Below are 15,096 nucleotides of genomic sequence, written 5' to 3'. Positions count from 1 at the left end.
CAAGGAGTAATAGTCTACACTAGGTGGCACTGCTACACACGGCTTAAGTTTCTTTACTGTGGGTTCAAATTAAGATTAATTTTTGAACAAACATCTATATTTAGTTCGAGGAAGGTGTTTTGGAGGAGCTTTAGCTAAAGGCAAGGAAGAATTCTTTGTTCTCCTGCAATCACAGACAAGTTTTGCTATGAAATTATTATCTAGAAACCAGCCAGTAGGAGTCTTAATGATAATGCTCCCTCCTTCAGGAATTCCACACCTGCTGTTTAAGCCAATCACACGCGTAATCAAAGCCAAATATTGCCTTTGCAACACAGACAGGAGCCCAGTCCCTGACTTTGGGAAGATGGAGAACTTGACCTGAAGGAGCTGGACACTAACAAAGACTACAACTGGAAGAAGGATGACAGTGCTTTAAAAGCCAACAGGGTCAAAGAGATTGACAACACAAAATTTGTCTTTTTATGACACGAGGTAAATAATGGTTTAATTTAGATGTCTTCTTTTAACATTATTCAAAGGTTATTGTTGCATTAATGGTGCTCTACAGATCATATTTAGATATGCATTACTCTTTAGGTTACTGGTTTTACTATTTCTTTACTGTTACTACTTAACAGGACACTTAATAGAGAACAAAATAGCTGGCAAAATGCATAGTTACCCATATCCAAGTGTTGTTCATATTAACTCATAGCCCAAATACTGCACAGCAGGATACTTACAGTTAAATGTCTGTAATTCACTTGTCTCTGAAATGGAATTCCTTCATAGCAGCAATGGGAATCAGCCGAGAGGCTCTTGGCATTGCAGCCCCAGGGGTGGGCATGGGCCCCATGGCCAGTGGGCTACCCCTTGAACTGAATAACCTTCACTTTTCTTCTTTACAGTAGTTAACTAGACGATTTCAACAACCTCTTGTTCTTAGAAAACCAGAAGGGTGGAGGAGTCTGGCTGCACCAGCTGCCTGACAGAAAAACTTACAGGTCCAGAACTCAAACACTGGCTTTAATTATTTCATCTTTCCCAACTCTTCTTAGGTAAAAAGCAAGGCAATGACACTAAAATTATCATAGCTATAATCACACAGTCTCAGTACAGAAGAATACAGCTTTTTCTTTCAGACTAATACCTTCACCATCTTCTTCCTGGAAAAAGAAAACCCTTAGTCTGCGAATTTTAGTGAGAACGACATAGAACATTTTCATTCTTTGCTTGATTCAAAACAGGAAAAGAGAAAAAGTAGAGCGAGAACTATGATCTTGGCAACTAAAATGTCTTCCCTGTTCTAAAAAACCCTAAAAGACAGAGTTTATAGTTGTTCCTTCTTCAAAAGAATTGTCAGCAAATACAGCTAAGCCATACATTGATTTGTGAGGTGGCTGTTATCTCTAAACAGTTTTAATCAAATTTCATTATCAGAACAGGAAGCAACAAACTGAAAGCAAACATTCCTGCTCCAGTCAGCTTTTAATATTCATTTGCTTTGGTTTCATTTCAAGTGTGTGATTTACATTTATCCAAGAAAGGGGGAAAAAAACTAGCATCTTCTGGAAAAAAGTGCAAAATGGAAATGTTGAAAAATGTATAAACCAAGCTCATTGGTAGGTCCTCCTGACAGTCAAACTGATCCAACAGATTGAATCTTTCTTGAAAGGCCAGAGAGTATCAGGCAGTCCTAAATTATTGAACACATTCTACCACATGACTTCAATTAAAACAGTATTAGCTATTACCCTCATGAACCTGAAAACTAGCACTGGAAGAAAAGGTTTGCATATTCAGGCAAATCCATCCTGGGATGGAGCCCCAAAGCACAGAATTAAACTCTGATAGCGTCCCACTATATTCCCTAAGACTGGGGTGGTGGTAATGATGCTCATTTTGGAGAGGAAAATGATCTCACATCACATGACACCACAATTTGAGTCCCCTGTTCTCCCTGCAGATCAAACAGGTGGCACTAAGCTTTTCTTTTTTCTTTTTTCTTTTTTTTTTTTTTTTAATGGAGGACAGGAAAGGAAACAAAACATGCATATGTTGATCAAGCCTGGAAGGATAAACATCCTCAGAGACAGGCTGCTCAGGGGAAGGATCCAATGGCAATTGGATGGATCAGGTCAGAACAGGAGCCTTATCCTCAGCCTGTCTATCCAACCACCAGATGATTGGCAAACACCTCCCAGGGCAGATACCTGGGAACAGAAGGGCAGGAATCTGAACCAGAGGAGTTGCCTAAGCAGATTACAAACAGTCAGTCTCAGTTCTGTCCTGAAGGATTTTTAACACAGATAAGAAATGAAACAACTTTATGAGGTGAGAATAAAAACCTGACACACATTAGCAAGCAGGGCTGCCAACAGAACTGTGAGCAGAGACTTCAGGACAGCCAATTTCAGTGGAGAGGGAGACTCACAGTGGAAGATCTCTCATTCAACTGAGAAGCTGCTTACCTGTCAAAAACACCAAGAAAAACACTTGTTCCCACAAAATGATTTGAATTTTGACAAGTCAGTATTTTCCCTTATGTATTCTATGTAAAGCAGTCATTTTCGGTAAAGCCATTAGGAAAATTCCCCAGAAGAGCTCAAATTATTATTCTACTGCAAGGTCAAGATCTGAAAGGCAATAATGCATTCTGCAAGATTTCAAAAGAAACAGGCCCCTGCAGTTCCTCACACTATATAAAGTCATTTACAAGAGTGTTTTTATATGCCTTTGGACGAACTTACAAGGCTGCTTTCCTCATGTTTCTGAAAAGCGAGACTGATTTTCTTTCTCTTTTCTTAAATGAAAACTTTGATTCTAATGTAATTCTAACTTTCCAGAAGAGAAGAAAGGAGGGACTGAGGGGGAGATAGGACACAAACAATGCAGAGATGACAAAAAAGAAAAACAGACGTAAAAGTTTCCTGTTATAGAATGATTTTGGGTAGGAAGGGACCTTAAAAGATCATCTCATTCCAAACCCCTTCCACTAGACGAGATTGCTCAGGGCCCCATCCAACCTGGCCTTGAACATTTCCAGGGATGGCACATCCACAACTTCTCTGGGCAACCTGTGCCAGGGCCTCACCACCCTCACAGGGAAGAGTTTGTTCCTTAAGTTTAAGTCTAATCCTGTCCTCTTTCAGTTTAAAGCCATTGGTACTCCTTGCCCTTGCCAAAAGTCCCTCTCCAGCTCTCCTGGAGCCCCTTTGGCCACTGGAAGAGGCTCTAAGGTCTCCTCAGAGTGTTCTCTACTCCAACTCTTTTTCCTCGGGGATGTTATCAATGTCCTCAAGCCCATTAACACAACAAAACATGGAAACCCGTTTGCATCAAAACTGAATTTGTTTATGAAATAAAAAGTTTGCATCCCAATACCTACTGACATGCAAATACCCCATTTAACAGTAAAGCCACTCCAGTACTTTAGTACAGGGTTTGCTCCAGTGGAATTGCTTTTCAGCTGGCTGCACTGCTGTGAAGAGAGGCCTTGAAGGCAGATTATCACTTTGAGATTTATATATATATATATATATATATATATATATATAGATATAGATATAGATATATAGATATATAGATATAAACCCCAACCCTCCATATCACTACTTACTCTGAAAATGCAGAAAACAGTAAACATATAGGAAGTTCACAAAGTAACAATTCTGCTTTTGGAAGGGTGGAGCGCATTATTCCCTCAGATGCTAATAGAGCCTGTAATCTTTACACTTAGCCATTAGGAGAGAACCAAAAAAAAAACCAAACCCCGATGTTCCAGAGGGATAAACCCTTATTCTGTCATTATGGTTTCGATTATTCAGTATTAACTGATACACCTCCACTGCCGTAGATGGATCTGCTCTCACCACAGGTGGTCTTTGAGCACAATGTCTAAGCCCAAAGTTCCCTACCACAGGTTGGTAAAGGCAGGTTTCCCAGCAAAGATAAACAACTCAGCAGAAGGCAGTTCAGCTCCCATGCAGCCACACCTTGCACCTGGCAGGGCTGCAGGCACTATCAAAGCAGGCAAAAAAACCACACCAGAAAGCCTGTTTCTCACCTGTCAGGCTGGTTTTAGGTGCATGTGAGAGAGGAGGGTGAGGGAATGACTCTCCGGTCCCACTCGTCAATGTTTTCAGCACAAGTGATTCAACATTTTAAGAGTTCTTTCCTTATGCTTTGCCTTAATTTATGGCATATATTTATTAATTCCCTGTTTGGACAAAGCCGTAAGAAGTTTAGAGTGCCAAATATGTCACAAACATAAGGCAAAGGAAGGAGATTGCAACAGCCTAGTCACACAGAGTTTGAAACTGAAAAAACAAACACTGAAAAGCCCCTCAAAAAACTCCCCAAACCAAATCAAAATAAACCAAACAACAAACCCCCAAAACCCAAACAAAAAAAAAAACAAACAAACACAAAACCCCCAAAACACTGAAAAAAAAATCCTAAAAACTGCCACATCCAAAGGTTTGACTAAAAAATGAGAGCTTGCTGTACTTCTATGTTAGATATCAGGAGAAATGAGAAGAAGCACATCCACGTGGCCCTCTTGTTCCTCATGACACACCCACTAGATCTGGTTCCAATTCCACCCTCTTGAGGAATTCAGCAAGCACTGCCAATCTGCCACAGCTATCTATAAACTATCAGGAATATTTTGGAACAGCTGCCAACAGGTTTATTGACAGCCAATTGCTTTAAACTTTTGTTTTGATGCAAATAAAAGCTTTAATCCCATTTGCTAAACACTGAAAGTTTAAGGCAGATGAGAAGACTTTCCACCACAGGAAGAAGCTTTTATCTTCTACAAATGTGACTGTCAAAACTTGCAGGGGATTAAAAAGCTCAAAGATAATTTTGTTACATCTAAAAAAACCCACCAAACACAAAAAACTAGAACACACAATCTCAAAAGTGAACAATTCTAAAATTGTTCACAAGCTAAGCACTCTGAAGTCAAACTGCCCAAGTTAAGACAGTATCAAGTAACCTCCTGTGTTCTTGGAGCAGCTATTACAATAAAGTTTAATGTATTAGTAGATCCCATATTGAAATTGCAAAACCAAGTATCAAAAAGCCTTCCTCTGGAGAGGAACACTGCAGAATTAGGGACATTACAGGAGTGGCTGACCAACTCTGCATGGTTTATATACACAAGGGGATGAAACAGAGTGCAGCGCTGGCTGACAATGTACAACAGATTCCATATGTGCAACACTGAAGCGACTGGAAAAAGTGAATCACCCTGCACAGAATGCCACGAGCAGTTTATGGCATTTAAAATGCACATGAATGTGGGTTCAGCACTTCACAAAAGCCCTCACTCACAGCTGGACTAGTATTTATGGGGAAAAAAATGTTTTATTTAAAGCAACTTTTTCCTTTTTTTTTTTTTTTTTTTTAACAAGTATTGTACTTTTTTCTTCATGTGGTAACCAAGGTAATTTTTGTTCTCAGGTGTTAGCAATGATTTGCAAGTGCACTTTGTCAGCACACAGCAGCAGGTTTTGGGCTGAAGATGTTAAACTGACCCTGTGCAGTATTTTGTGGTTTGCAAAAAAGGGCTGAGTTCTTGCTGTGCATGTTTTGATTGAGCTGGTGCCTGAAGCACACAGTAAGTGTGGCTAACGCCAAAGATGAAGGTGATTTTTAAAACGTTGACAGCAGTGCTAGCAAGCAGAGGCTTCTTGTTTAGAGTAAAGCCCTCCTGGAGAAAATGAGCGGTGGTGTGCACTTCAGTGGACTCACTGTTTCCTGTTCTTTCAGATCCACCTCAGGGCTGCAGGTTCCTTTTCACCCCTTGTTTACCCTGAGGCTGCTGCCAGGACCAACTCAGCACCTGGTTGAGCAAGCAAGGCCAGGAGACGTTTGGGCATCCCCAGAGCCATCCCAGGGCAGTGTCTGAGCTGCCTCAGCAGCCCCGATCAGCACTTTGCTCCTCCCCTGTAACCAGGGGGACATGCAGTCAGCAACTAATGCAGGCAAAGCTGAGAGGAAGGGGAGCTGCACAAAGACTCAGGTTAAATACAAGCAGAAACGAATATACTTTTGCAACTAAATGAGGATGGGTATATAGTGTTATTGTAAAGGTACTGATTGGGGCAGTAAGTCACTGTGGTGGCAGCAAGCTTGTGCATAAACAAGAAACACGAGAAAAGATACAGAAACTTTTTTTCAGTTATAATTTAAGAGGGTATGGGATAGGCTTTCAATGAAAGGAGAATAAACTGCTTGATATGGTTCATTCAGAAGACTTCAGCAACATAAAAGTCTCAAAGTTCTCAAATACTCCAGATCTTTAGTACTGTCTTCATAACACATGACTAAACCAAATTTTGCTCTTCTCACGTTAGGGAAATGACTTTCTCTCATAAGAGAGAAGAAAAAACTTGATGCTGCTCTAGGATCTTCCATGTATGTGCCCTTTTGGGGCTTAAATGGAAAACTTCTCTTACTGGGTTGAGTCAAACCTGTTCACAGCAATGGCAGAATACTATATGCATTTAATTCTAAATAGATGACTAAAAACAAACAATCAGCAGAACTTCCTTATTGAATGGGCAGCACTGGCTTCCTCCCAGCCCACACCAACGGAGCTTGAATAGAGGTTGGCAACGTGGCCAAGGAAACAGGACTTGTTGGTGAGGAGGGAGAGGAACTGCTGCCCTTCGGGGCGATGGCTGGGGGTGCCCCTCTGACAGCAGCCTCTCAGACAGAACAGGTCCTGCAGCACTGGGCACTCACCAGCTGCCCATGGGGAGGAACTGACACATAAAAATCCAATCTCCATTCAATTCATACTGTGTTCAGACCAGACAAAGCCTGTTAAAACAGAAAAGTACACCTAGAAACAGAAGTCTGCAAACTCAAGAGTCAACGCAACGTTTTCTAAGATGTGGTAACAAGCTTCCCAGGAGTTTCTGCAACACCATCCTGAGCTGAATGAAGAAACTTCAGACAAATAACATCAGTGGATGAGACTGATGGGGACAGTCAGATGAGAGCACACTGGATAAATGACTCATCCCAACAGACTTCACATATTTTTTCAGGAACAATTCAGAAATCCTGTACAGCTTTTGAACTCAAGCAATTTCAGTGCTGATGAATGTTGCTAAATCCCACCAAACCCACAACCATTTGCACCTACAAAGTGTTGTCAGGTCCATATTTCCAAAACAACTAAAGGGGGTTTTGATCTGCTGACTACAACAGCTTCCACATACATAAAAGGCTGCTAAGGACAAGACCTTTACCTTCCATCACCTTCAGCAAAGCAGCACTGCACTGAGACCAGAGCAGCCCTATAAGGTTGTGGAAGAGTGAGGAAAGAAGAGCACTTGCTTCCAGAGAAGAATTCAGTTCCCATCAGCATGGGATTATGCCCCACCTATTGATGATAATTTAGGTTTTTTATAACCTACAATTTATCTGAGGAATGAAGAAACTGTTGAGATTATGCCCTTATAACTGTTGCTCTCCCCAGCTTTCACAGGAGAGTACCTGATGCCACTTCAATTACCTAAAATTCATTTGGCCAGATTCCATACTCTGCCTCATCTCACTTCCTGATCACCCTATTGATACCCTCTCTTATACATTAAAAATAAAAAACACAACTTTAATATTTTTTACTTAAAACTGATAATGCTGCTCCTGCCTTTAACAAAGTCCTGCTTCTTGATCTAAATCCTGACACTGTCCAGATCACTCCCAGTGATGCTGTTCCAACTGCCCAACTAATTCCCTGCTCTAATGAAGAGCAGATGACAGTTCTGGACAGCTGGCCAGCCTGGAGGAGCACACTTAAGATTTCCTTTTGCCTGCCTTGTACGTGTTTCCTTCCTGTGGAAGCAGGAAGGGGGTCAGGGGGAAAAGGGAGGAGGGCTGCACACACCCAGGTCTGCAAGCCCAAGACAGACTTTTCAGTATTTTCCTGCTCATCTTCAAATCTACCAGTCATGAACAGTCCTTTTGTTCAAACTAACCAGTGTCTCTTGTTCATTCCCTTTATACCAACCTGATTTTACAGTCTGTTGCAACGCTCTCCTGTTTGTTTCCTTCCCAAAGTTTAGTTGAAACCAGAATACATATACAGTACATATATAGCTTCACCTGCTTTGTGGAATTATTTTTAGTATTGCCAAGTATCTGCATTCAAAAACAACGTGTCAGGCCACAACACATTTTATTATAAGCTTAAGAAATTATAGGTTCCAAAAAATTAACTTTGGACTTCCTTTAGGTGACAAATATATTTCCTTTTTTTTTTTTTTTTTTTAATATGAGGGTAAAAGGCTTTCTCATATTTCTCTGACTTTCTTTGAGAAAACACTAAATGCCTTGAGATTCCTAATAGTGTTGCAAGAGTTACAACACACTGCTGTTTCCTGATACCCTTCTGCACTGTTTACATAGTAGGAGCTAAAATGTAAAATTTGTAAGAATCACCAATACTTCAAATTTATGTTTTTTTATTAAAATTGTAATGCACTAAAAACTTAGCTCTTATTAATGATACAGATCATGCTGTGCCCGTTTAGTATTAATATTTGCAATCACTATGAAAACAATTTAAAAAGGAAACAGTCTAAGAGCATACAGGTCCAAATCTTGCCTGTGGCAACATCCTCTTAAGTCAATGAGATTAAAAAATGCATATCTGCAGGCAGGACCTGGTTCAATGCCATGTCCATGTCTCATACAGCACCCCAGTGCTCTTATGAAGAGTTATGCATATTCCACTGACTTCAGCAAGCGTTTTCTCATTTTTTTTGTACTGCTTTCCTGTGGGATTTAGTTAAGTGATCATTGAAATGCTTAAACTTACATAAGGATTCACCAGGAGTAACAATATTGTGTTTTTCTAACAGACAGCAGGAGCTAACACATGCATGGAGACATAATGAACATAAATGGATTTCCAGATGATGTACAGAATAAAAACTTTTGTAGTCCTCATGAGAACCCTCCTACAGATGGGTTGGAGTCCCATGTTTATTTACATGTGTGCTTTGCAGACCAGATTCATACAGAAATACAGAGTCCTCACTGGTGGAGCTGCTTGTCACTCACCTCTGGCTGCAATGGGTCAGTCTTCTTGTGTGTTTGGACACTAATATGAAACACAAATGCTAAGGAGTTTATTTTCCAGATCAGATGAAAAATGTATTAATTCCCTACGTTGTAAATATTTGATGTTATTTGGAGGGTACTGAGACTGTGTAGTTCTCTTGGAGAAGCAAATGCCATATTTTCTAATTAACTCTAAATGATTTGTGAGTGATTAAAGATTGCTTTTTGGATGACCAGGTCAGTAACCAAAGTGACAAAATATACTCTTCCTCAAATCAGTTCAAGTGGCTACTTTTCAAAATAGTGTCTTCCTGGAGGGCACTTTGACCTTCTTTTGGATTTTGTTTGTGCAATGAAATCCGAGTCCTGGACACAACCGCTCACTCCTGCTGGCTCCAAACAATGGCAAGTTTTCTGTGGCCAAGTCCTTACTGCCCCTCTCTAATAATAACAGTTTAGTCTCCTGTATTCATATCTCAGGTTAGAAGTTCTTTTCTCCTGTATTTGATCTGCAAAGCTGCATGTTTGGAAGGTTGGGCTGCTATTGCAATTGTTTTGGTGTGATGATAAGCAATGTACAGGTTTATTTGGAATGTATAAAGCCCTTGACATATTGTGCTGTACTTCAGAGGCTCCACAATTTTTTTTTTTTGTTGCAGCTTGCCAATTTATTTCCTTTTCTTTTCCAAACAAAGCTAGGATTGTTAAATGCTAATGTTAAAGAATTTTAATAGCTAGATCCAGTTACGGAGCTAATTTTTAATTTTGCCATTGTCTGGTAAAGTTTTGACTAAATAGAAAAACTCTGTAAATGGGCTACAGAGATGTGACCCACTAACCAACAGCATCAAAATATCCTCTGATTTAAAGGCCCCTGGACTCAATGCTTTTGCTACTCTTACCCATAACCATTTCCTGAAATACTGCTTTTAAGAAGTTCTCGTAATGTGATTGCTGCACTGACAAACAGCTTTGTCTGATCCAGTAATAACATTTCCAGGGGCAGCAGTACAGTTTGCCTTGGCCAGTTTTTGACAGAAAATGTTCCTGATTTTCATAAAGTAATTGCAATATTAATATAAAAAGAGCATTTTCCAAGAAGACTTGCAGGTCCTGCAGACCAGCATGGTAAACAAAAATTTGAAATAACAAATCCTATATGTGTTTGCTGTATAAACCATGGAACATGGCTCCCTGACACGTTGTGCTGTTTATGCCCAAGTCTTTCAGTTCTTTCAGCACAGTCAACTAAAGACATTCATTTTCAGGATATTCTTGGACTTTTGCAAGGGGCAGTAAAGAAGAACACTGAGATGGAAGGAGGGAAGGAGAAAAAGGAAACGTCTTCAAGATTTCCTAAGTTTGTCAGAACTCGTTCCAAGCTCCTGGTTCTAGGCTCAGCAAGCCTAAACAAGGACTCCAGCTCTAAAGGAGTTAAGGATTGTTGGTTGGGAAGCTGCTGCTCTTGCTTAACTTAATGTTTCTTTGAGGGGGAGGAGGAAACGTTCCCAGGGCTGGAGTGGGAAGGGGCATGTGAGTGAGGTTGTTTACCAAGGACACACTAAGGTTTGTAGAGATCTGAGACACTTTCTATAAGCACAGCAGGGCTCTCAGGGATGAAAGCAAAGAGCCCTCTGATCCCTGCTGAGGGGAAGGAGAAGAGAAACAAAGCTGTGAGAACCCTGATGTGCCTCAGTGATTTTTAAGGTGACTAATGAAATGATGGCATGGCAGCTCCTCTGGATGGACTTTTAAAATACCATGAAAGAGGAAAAGTCCATTTCACTCTTTGCTTTCTCATTGTTTTCTCCATTCCTTCCCTCAAAGAGCTGTCCAGTGGTGGAATCATTCTACAGCACATTTCCTAACATCCACAGGGGGGAAGAAATCACATTCATCTGGATTCTGAGCAGTAGCAGAGTTTGATTTTGCTCCAAAAGATGTAATATATAGTTATGGTAAACTGAATGATTTTCTGTCTCTCTGTGTCTGTTTGTTCAGCCTAGGGAAGAGATGTTTCAGGGACGATCTAATCTAAAAGAAATATCTAAAGATATTTCCAGAGAAGACAGAGGCACTCCCTTCACAAGGATGCATGGTAAAAAGACAAGCAGTGATAGAAATAAGTTGCTTCATGGGATATTGTGTCTGGATATATATAAAAAAAAACTTCACTGATTGAGAAACAACTGTGAGGTTACCCAAAGAAGTGGTGGAATCTACTCAATACTCAAGACTCAGACAGGCTATTCAACACCCTATTCTCAGGCCCTGATTTCAACACCAAGTGATCTCCAGAGGTATCTGCCAGCCTTGACTCTTCTACCATTCTGTATATGCAAACACTTGAAAAAACCCTCAAAACACCACAAGAAAAAAACCCCAAACACTAATGGGTGAAAATGAAAAAAGATACACAATTTTGTTCATACATATAATGGAAAGCATATTATTTGTCCCTTCACACAGCCCTTAAATTTTAAGGAAACTTTTCAATTAACTTATGAAAAAGACAAGCTATTTTGAAAGGAAAATAACACTAGTGTTTTATTACAATGGAAAACTGTAGGATTTAAGTCCCATTTATTTTACTAATGATACCTTATGTATGAAAGGCCTTATACAAGTTAAGAGTCTTCAGCTTCCTGTCTGAATGCTAAATTAAGGCTTCTGTACCCTTGCTCAGATTCTCAGATTGAAAACATTTGTGCCTGCAAATAGTCCTGGTGTGCTTTTTGAGTTTTTTTCCCCATAAATACATAGTTTGGGGGCTTTCAGCTTGTCAAGCTCCTTTTCTGATCAGTGACGATGAGCAAAATCAAGGGTTCAGCTTTCAGTCTTGCTTACAGAACACATCCATCCATCCATCTATGCATCCATCTATGCATCCATCCATCCATCCACCCACCCATAGCTCTCTTCCTAGCAGATTAAGAACAGTTTATTCAATGATAAAAATGGCAGCAGAGCCATACAAAAGCCTTAATTTGAATGCAGTTTCATTGATAAAACCCCTTACCTTTAAGCATTACTTACGTCTACACAGCTGAACATTGGCAGTAAATGTAACTTCTTTTTGAAAAGTAAGCATGGAAAGGATCTGGTAGTGTTGTATGCTCTGAATCAATAATCTGGAGGATTCTTACACACATCCTTGAAGAACAATACAGTGTCAGTTTTGTCACTGTGCTACAAGTCTTTCATTGGTACATTGGCCTTTATTGCAACAAACTAACAGGCTGGTATTACAAGGATACCTACAGAGCATGGTGCTTTATATTCCTCTTATTAGGAGTTTTGGCATAGTATTTCCACTTGGAGAGAGGTTAGATTACAGCCTATCTAAGCAGAGATATTTTTATCAGAAGCCATCTAACATTTGGACAAGTGATTATTCAATTACCCTACTGATCAGCAGCTCCCTCAGTCTGAAGGCTTCTCTTCCTTGGAGTGACTGGCAATCATGACGTTCCTTTCTTCCAGGTTTACTCATATTCCTGTTCAGATAAATCCAAAGATCTTGTTAGTCTATTTTTACTTACAAACTCTTGTTGCACAGTGCATGCACTGATCCCTCCTAGCTACAAAAATACTGGACTTGTTTATCATTTTGACAGATAGATGATAAAGCATAAACTGGAGCTACGTAATCACTGCATGTGAAAAAAAAAAAAGAGCTTAATTATAAATTAATAAGACCAACACTTCTATCCCTGTCCCATTTTACACATCTGAAAGTTGTCTGTAAGCTGTTTCACATTGAACTTTCACCATTCAGTGCATACATATGCCAGTAGGATCAGCATCTGAGCCCATATTTCTATATACACCTTCTCTTGTCATGATGGTAACTCAGCCTGCACTTTCAGACCTTGCTCTGAAAGCTCCTCATGTATAAAAGGGAATTGTAACTCCTGGAAAAAAAGGCTTATATTAAATACACAGGCAAATTGTGTCCACTGCATGACAGCTGGTGGTGAGAAGCGGGAGAGATACATCTGTTCACTTATGAATTCTGTCTGCTTTCAAAGGTACTGTCTAGGGCACAGCAAGATAAGCAGGAAGAACTGGCATGGAACACTTGTCTTGTGTTTGCCCACTATGAATTCTGCTGCCAGTGACTTCGCTTTCAAATAGCTTCTCTCTCTCAAGGTAGGCTTAGCAAGGCAGAAGAGGGTACTTGGATATGCCCCTTTTCCTTCCCTTTTCCTTCCCACCATCATCCTTCATGCAAATGAGGGAAGGGAAAGGCAGGAAAAAGGTCAACACTTCTTCCAGATACTTAGCATTGCATTAAAGGAAAAATAAAATTCACTCAAAGCACATCGGTCCAACACAAGCCTGAAAAGCAGAACCTGGATAATTTGTTTCCAGGAAAAGTCTGGCAGTGTGTTGATATTGCTATAAAAATATTTATTCTTAGCTTCTAGCTAAGGTAAAATATGGATGGCAACTATCCACCAATTAAAAACACAAGTTAGAGACACTGAGGGAGAAGAAGGGAGACTATTTTAACATTAAATGTTTTCTTATAGGGACAATATTATCCACTTTTTAGTAAGCAGTGCCTTGAATGTAGGATGATGAAGGAGAATGGTCAATTAACCTCTTTGTAGTACCTTAGGTTATAAGAAACAATATCTTTGTTTTAGAAATCAAGTATTCTGTTTTCATATTCCACTGGCAAACGGAGCTCTGTGCGAGGGAAATGTTTTAAATGAGTTCAGCTCTAATGCTTCAGCTCAGTGGAAGTCAGGCTGCTCATGCTTACAGTGTTTGGCTCAGCCTGAGGGACCACTTTCTTTCTTCAAATCCCTGGGAATTGAGAGGCAGGGCTGTCTCCTCCACCGATACTCCCAAGCTTCTTGCCTCTGCTTCTTCGGCCCCAGAGCAATGAGCATCTCCCAAGGGCCAATTTGAACTCCCATTCCAGTCTAACCACAGGGCAATTACCAGAAAATAGGTGTTGTACAAAGGAAGAAGCAGCCACCAGTTTAAATGCCAGTCCCTCCTACCCAGAAACTTGGAATACATGAGCATATAGAAACCTAAATTTTATTGAACAGTGGGGACTGTTTATGGCACTGGGTATTCTTGTGTATAATTCCAAAGTGATTTGTGAACATAAGATTTGTTTGATGTTTGGTAATTGTAACTATCAGAGTGAAAAAGACTCCCTAAGAGGATTACCATGCCACCAAATGCCATTCACCCCTGAATTGCTTGTAGTGTTTGGTGGAGTTCATGGTGCTAAGACTGACAAAGCAATGCTTTCACTGTTCCTATAATTTTGTTTTTCAGTGAGACATGAAATTCCCAACAGTTCAGCACTAGTGTTGCCCTTCAGAAGGGGTGAGGGTGAAGTTAGGTCATCCTGCTAGTTTTTGAATAGTAACCAACACACTGTTTTTGCTCAGCATAACAGTTGCTACTTATGTGATGACTTCAGGAATAGGGATGGTGTTGCTGGAATTCACTACAGTTCTTACTGGACAGGTAATCCCTGGGATTGGGAAACACTGCTCATAAACTTGCCCATATGGTCTGAACCCAGAGTCATGGTCCATTTGATTTTTAGTCAACATCCAAGGCAAATGTTGACAGCAATTTGTGCAGAACTGTAAGAAAAAGAGATAAGACATAAAAGAAAACAAACATAAAACAGACGGCTTGACGGCCACACTGGAACAGCCAGATTTCCTTGCCAACGTTACGCTGTGGTAAGGGCAGGTGAGACCTTTCAGCCCTCGGAGCAAGCAAAGAGGCTGCACTAACAATAAAACCTGCCAGGCAGCCAAAAAGTCAAATTACGGTGTTCATCCTGCTTGCGAGTCAGAGTAAATATCATCACCTCGCTGAAGAGGGCAATTATTTTATCTCCTTTATCAGACATTTTGTGAAAACGAAGCTGGAAACGCAACGATGATGGTCAGCGAACCCCTCCAGGAGATGGGAGTTTGAGAGGGGCGGGCAGTGACCCTGCTCTCACCTGCTGCCCGGGCACGGCTTTACGAGCGCAGATTTCCT

This window comes from Empidonax traillii, unplaced genomic scaffold (assembly GCF_003031625.1).
Source record: "Empidonax traillii isolate 1590-97213 ecotype Southwest subspecies unplaced genomic scaffold, ASM303162v1 scaffold173:size850371, whole genome shotgun sequence".
Lineage (NCBI taxonomy): Eukaryota > Metazoa > Chordata > Aves > Passeriformes > Tyrannidae > Empidonax > Empidonax traillii.
This window is presented reverse-complemented; position numbering follows the sequence as displayed.